The sequence below is a fragment of the Pelodiscus sinensis genome, chromosome 8 (assembly GCF_049634645.1).
Source record: "Pelodiscus sinensis isolate JC-2024 chromosome 8, ASM4963464v1, whole genome shotgun sequence".
Taxonomy (NCBI): Eukaryota; Metazoa; Chordata; order Testudines; family Trionychidae; genus Pelodiscus; species Pelodiscus sinensis.
Window position 1 is genome coordinate 12,774,318 of NC_134718.1, and position 6,711 is coordinate 12,781,028.

Here is a 6,711-nt window from a genome sequence, read left to right on the forward strand (position 1 = left end):
AGGTTTAAACCTTCCTTCCTCCTCCCCCCCCCCCCCCCCCCCCGCATCCCCCTTCTGTTCTGCAATGTGATTTGTCCTTTTCATATTTGTTCATTTTTTTAATTGTATCCTTTGGTATATATGGTTGTGACTACTTTCTTCCACTATTTGATCTGAGGAAGTGGGTCTGGCCCACGAAAGCTCATCATCTAATAAACCATCTTGTTAGTCTTTAAAGTGCTACATTGTCCTGCATTTTGCTTCAACTACCCCAGACTAACACGGCTACATTTCTATCAGTAGGAGAGTTGGTGAGTCTAATATGTATTTAATTTTCTTTCTTTTATATAGGGATTACATCAAATACAGTGCTACAGCTAACTAAATCATCTGCCAAAAAGCTAGCGTTTTCAGGTGCTTTAGTAGCCCTTGGAACCAAGTTAAAGTTGTCTCCCCCCCCCCCTCCGCCCCCGCAACTCTGAAAAGGTCTGTGTGGGACGGGGATCTTGAATCTTTGCAAAGGCTAGTTTTCTACAAAGGGCTTGTCTACCTGCACACTAAGCCTTGCTCATGCAGCTGCCTTTTAATGGGAAGCAGTATTCCCTGCAAACCCCCCACTATGCTCCTCCCCACCATTGGGGTGAGGTGCTAGAACAATTTTTACAGTGGGGGTGCAGTGAGCCATTGAATCAAACTGTAAATACTGTATATATAACGGAAACCACTTCAAGTCGGTGGTGCTGCAGCACTTCCCACACCCTTAATTCCAGTGTCTATGCATCTAGAGTAGGGAGTGTTCCTCTCCACTATCAATATCTTCTTAATGCTGTTCTCTCCTTTCCACCATGTAGCTTCCTAGGGAGGATTTGTGTCAGCCTGGGCTTTGAGCAGATGCAGCAAACTGTCATTCTGGCTCCTGCCATTAGGGCCGCTTGTCTTCCTACTAGCCTGGGAATTCAAGAATCTGTGTTTCTGTTAAGACCATTGGACTGGGTTTTGCAGATGATCTTCTGAACAGAAACACAAATCCACTCTTGGGATAATTAATTGTAGAATGAATCTAATTTGAAGTAGATATTGAGGTCCAGGGTAATGAGCAAGCAGATATCCTGGCATTCATTCTGGACAAGTCACCTGGACCTTGATCCATAAAAGTACATAAATGCCTAGATTCAATTGATTCTAGTGAATGTGAGAAACCTAAATACCTGTCTGGACCTGTGAAGATATTACCATTATTAATAATCTCTCCATAGAACTAGGACTATGGCCTAGATCCTGAAATTCAGAGGATTTTTATGTATCCTCTGGAGGTGTTTGGTCAGTGTACTGAATAACCATTTGACTTATTTCCCCACTCACCACTGTAATTGGCTTCGTACCACCTGCATACTGTGAAATACTGTGTGCTGTTGCTGCAAACTGACACACGAGGGCAGTGATATATGTAGAAAATTGCTTTGTATGAGCTGTTACTGATACCTACCATGGTCCATGGAAGAAAATCAGTTGTGGGAATGACAACAGAGAGAAATCTCTTCCCAATATCTCCTAGGGAAATGAGCATGCCCTATGGCAGGAGTAGGATTCCGAGATTCTCTCTAAGATGGTTCTAAGCAGAGCTGTCCCATCCACTGAACTATTTGGGGCAGCTGCCCTAGACCCCATGCTTTGGGGGACCCACAAGGCCCAGGGAAGTCTGGGAGGTTCCTGGGGGAGCCTGGTTCCAGGAGCAGGGCCGGGTCCATCCCCGCACTCATCAGCAGTGGTGGGAGCTATAGGAAGCGGAGTGACGTAGCCCCAGCCTGATCCTTTTTGCCATCTCCCAGCTGGATCACTCACTTCAACATAGTGGGGGGAAGTGGAGCAGCGCAGACCTTGTCCAACTCCAGGCTGGGAGCGAGGCATTCCTGAGAGCGAGGAAAGCACAGTGAGCTGGAGCTGGGTCATTCCACTTCCCGCTGCCATGGTGACTGTGTCCATGGGCAAAGTGGTGCCCAGAACGGGTCCAAGTCCCCAACCCCTTCCATCCGCCTTGAAAGCCAATATTTATATATTTTTTAAATAATGTAAAAACGGGCAGGAAATAGCTATGTTTATACTCTGGCCTTCTTCCACAGAAGCTTATGCAAATGAAGCACCCAGTAGAATATCACCGTGCTTCATTTGCATAATTAATTAGCAGCTGTTTTTGCGCAAGACTTTTGTGCAAAGAAGAGCTGTGTAGACTGCTCCTTTTTGCGCAAAACCCCCCTCTAGTGCAAAAACGGCTGCTAATTAATAATGCAAATGAAGCGTGGCGATATTTTACTCTGTGCTTCATTTGCATAAGCTTATGTGGAAGAAGGCTGCAGTATAGACATAGCCTAAGTAAGTGTTTAACAGTTTCCCTATATTGCACCATGTGGAGGTATGGGGGGGAGGGGATGAGGGCTGTGGGGGAGGAGTCTGGGGTGTGAGAGGGGCTCAGGGATAGGGCAGAGGATTGGGGTGTGGTGTTGAGGACTGCATCCAAGGCTGAAGGTTTCAGGAGGGGGTTCAGGGCTGGTACATAGTGTTGCGGGCTGTGGGGTGAGGCTGATGAAAAGCAGTTTGGGGTGTAGACAGGCTGCCCCCAGGCTTCGGTAAAAGGGGACTTTCTCCAGCCTTCTCTCCAACAGTAGCAGTGAGCTCTGGGGGAGGGCAGCACCAAAGGCCCATATAACTCGATGCCTGTGTCTGGGTTGCATTGCTGTATGAAGTTGCTTGGGAGAACGGGTGCAATGGGATGGGAAGAGGAGGGGTAGGGTGGAGTGGGGGCAGAGCAGAGGTGGGCAAGAAGGGGTCGGGTAGTGTGGAGGCAGAGCAGGGATTGGAAGATACGGGAAGGACTTGGAGTGGAGGGGGGGCCATTGTACCAGGCTCTGTACATCCCCTAGAGTTGGCACTGGTTCTAAGGCTGTCTTTGCTGGTCAAAAAGATGCTTTTACCGTGCAATAACTAAACGGAGTTAACTAGCCCAGTGTTTCTCACCCTTTTTATAAAGTACCCCCTTTAAAAAAAATGGTAAGTACCCCCAGTACCTGCAGTTTTCAGACACACACATTTTTTTCTACCATTGCAAGACATTTGTTTAAATAATTGCAGCTGGGCGAGTGATGACATTTTTGGGTGTAAAAAAGTACTAAAATAATAACGTGCTGTAGAACTTAAAACAAAAATTCAGTTTTCAGTTCTGTTGACGTACCGCCCAGACTTCTTTCGAGTACCTCTGAGGGTACTGGCGCCACTGGTTGAGAAACACTGAACTATCCCACTATGAATTCTAGCAGAGATCAGCCTCTCCGGCACTTACTGTGGTGCAGGTATGTGATATCAACTGTGGGTGTAGTATTGCTCATCTTGCATGGGATACACTGCAGTAAAAATGAACTGAACTACCACAAAAATTCCTTGTGGATGCAAGGTACTAAGTTTTTACCGCAAGGTAACTAACCTGCATTAGCTAATCTCACTGTTCAAAAAAGCACCATTTTTGGCAGTGAAAACAAAGCCTGAAAGTGTGTTGACCTTAGAAAATTAAAGATAATCTGTAGAAGAGACTGGAGATGGGAAAAATGTGTCTCCATCGATATACAATGCACAGTAACTGTTTTATCTTTCTGTTCTTCAGTATCATGTAATCTGCCGTTCATATTTAGGGAAGTAGATAGAATTTAAGGCTGGAATGGATCATTTGGCAACATCGACACAGAACGTAACTGTCCCTGAACAAGACTGCAAGGACAAAATGTCCACTCTAAAACCTGCTTCTAGTGAGGGGCTTCTGGGATTGCAGGACTCACACATACCAGTGACTGGTTGTTTTCACAGCAGCTGAGGCCATATCTACAAGACCATAACTATACTGCATAGCTAGTGTACCGTTGCTATGCCAGAATAACACCAATACTGTAGACAGTTTAAATCAGTAGAAGGGTTTTCTTTCTGTCACTGGAATACCATTTTTCCTAGGCTTTTGTCTACACTATGCAGCTTTTAGTGACACGATTGTGTTGCTACAATTGTGTTGCTAAAAGTTGGGAAGTGTAGCTTCTGTTTGTTGGTTCTTTTGCTGACAAAATACGTCCACCCCCAACGAATGGAATTAGCATTGTCAAAAGGACAGTACTCAACAAAGCTGTCAACAACGCGCTCTTCTTGACAGTTGCTTTTGGCAAAACTTTTGTCTTTTGTGGGAGCGTCTTTTTAAAATCTCTGAACAACAACAGTTTTATCATTCAGTTTCCAGTGTAGACAGTAGCTCTAGTGATGACAGCTAGGTGAACCCATGCATTCTTACATCCATCCAGGTACATCTACACTGGGATTAGGCTGACAAAGCTACGTTGTATGGTGGTATGTTTTTTCACCCCCTGAGCCATATAACTATGTCAACCTAAGTTTTAAGTGTAGATCAGGCCCAAAATTACAAGCAGAGTGCTAGGCTGGTCCAATTGAAAGACAGTGGAATTAGCTGGAGCAATGGTTCTTCCCATCTTATGGCTCCTACATTTCTCCTGCTCATTTTACACGTTGTTTCCATTATTAAATTAGTCTTTCAGATTTCAAATGCTGAAGCAAAGTCTGTTGTTTCTAGTACAGTGGGAAACTTGTTCTCTCCCCATGTCAGAGATGTTGGCTTAGGACTGTCTGGAAACACAAAAGGTATTTGTTGGGCAGTCTGTCACTTGTGGGTTTTTTTACTCTTGATAGATGCCATAGAAGACTAGATAGTAGAAGGCAGGATTTCTTTTGGCGGAGGGGAGGGGGAGCGGAGAGGGGAAGAAGAAATTTAGGTTTCAGGAGTTTGATTTCATCTAAATAATTCTGGAACATGGTTAAGGGAAATTCTGGGTTGCAGGTATGTGCCCCATTTGCAAATTATTTAGCTACAGCCAATTTTGAACTCAGTTGAAATGCCAAAAGATATTAAGAAAAGATTTCTAATACTTGGAGTTACATAAGAAAAAAGGCTGTAATGAAAGCGCTGCAAGCATTTCCTTACTACTAAATTAATGCACTATGCATTTTTTAATAACCTCCTTCACAGTCTTATTCCTCTTACAAAAATATTGTTTCTTTGAATTAAGGCTTGGTTAAAAAATTGTCACTGTTGCTTTAAAGTTTTAAGATGAGACAAATTAAGCAAAACTGCTAGCCTTTTTAATATCCTCTCTTGCAACTTTACAAATTTACAATACTAGATATAATGGCCAAGATCTTAAACAACAGAAGTTCAGTGTTACCTTCATAAGTCTAAATTTAAACATTTAAACAAGTGGTCACATTTTCAAAAGTATTGAGAAATACATTAGATAGAAATAAATAGAAAATCAAAAGGATATTTTTCCCCTCAATATGTGGGTATGTCTACATTGCAAAAAAAGTTTCTTAACTTGAGTTTGCAAAGCTAGGTTAAAATAGCAATGACTACACGGCAACTCAGGTTAGCAAGCCAAATTAGTCTAGAGAGGGGACCTTGAGGGTACAACTCCAGCTGTCTAACCTAAGTTTAACACTGAATTGTCACGCGTTCACGTCCATTTCAACCTAAAATAGCTAAACCAATTAAAAACACTTTTTCTTCTTAAGTGTACACAGATCCTGTGTATTGTAATGGCAGTTCTTTACACAGTGAAAATGATAGCTGTATTCTTGTCATATAAATGATTAATGTTATTAAAATGTGCTGGAAAATTAAACTAGTTGTTTGGAATCATATTTTGAACTATGATTGTAGATGATAAAATCATGGCTTGCATCTCATTAGTCAGATAAGCTTCAGTCATAAGTCATCTTCACAAACATTTAAGATTAAATTCTTCTCTTAGTATGTGAAGGCATGTCTACACTGCAGGACAAAGTTAAATTAAGATACGCAACTTCAGCTATGTTAATTGCATAGCTGAAGTTGAAGTAGATTAGCTCTGCTTTTGGCACTGTCCACACTGAAGGAAGAACACTCTTCCTTTGACTTCCCTTACTCCTCATTAAAGTAGGGTTATTGGCATCAATAGGAGTGCGCCTCTGACTTCTAATTAGCTGTCCTTACTAGACCTGCTAAGTTGAGCCCTGGAAAAGTGACAGCAGCAGCTTCTATTTTTCCTCTGTAGTGTAGACGTACTGTTAGTGTAGAAGTATCATATGCTTAACATATGCTGAATACCATCCCACTAGACATGACATTATCAGCATGGGGTTTCTATTCAAAAAGGGAAAGGAAAAGAAAGGTATATGCAAGGAATCCCAGTCACAATTCATTGTCTCTGACATTTGTATATTCTACAAATTATTAAGCCCTTGTTGACAGTAGAATGACTTAGGAGATCTGCAGAAGCTTCAGGGAGTAGTCGAGTTAGTCTGTACAGAATAAACTTAAAAAACGACAAATGGTCTGGTAGCACTTTATAGACTAATAAAACATATAGATGGTATCATGAGCTTTCGTGGGCACAGCCCACTTCTTCACATGGCTGGAATTATGGAGATCTGGTTATGACATGGTTCCAGTTTGCAGTGTAGATAAGGTTTTAAAAATGGTATGTAATTGAGTTTTACAGATGTATGAGGGAAACTGCTTAGTGTGGCCAATGTACCTCTAGTGAATACTTTTTATTTTTTTCTCTCTAAGAATAAACTCAGGGTTCATCTACACTTGCTGTTTTTATTTCCACCCTGGGTAGAAGTAGGCATCCTAGCTTTCACAGAGCT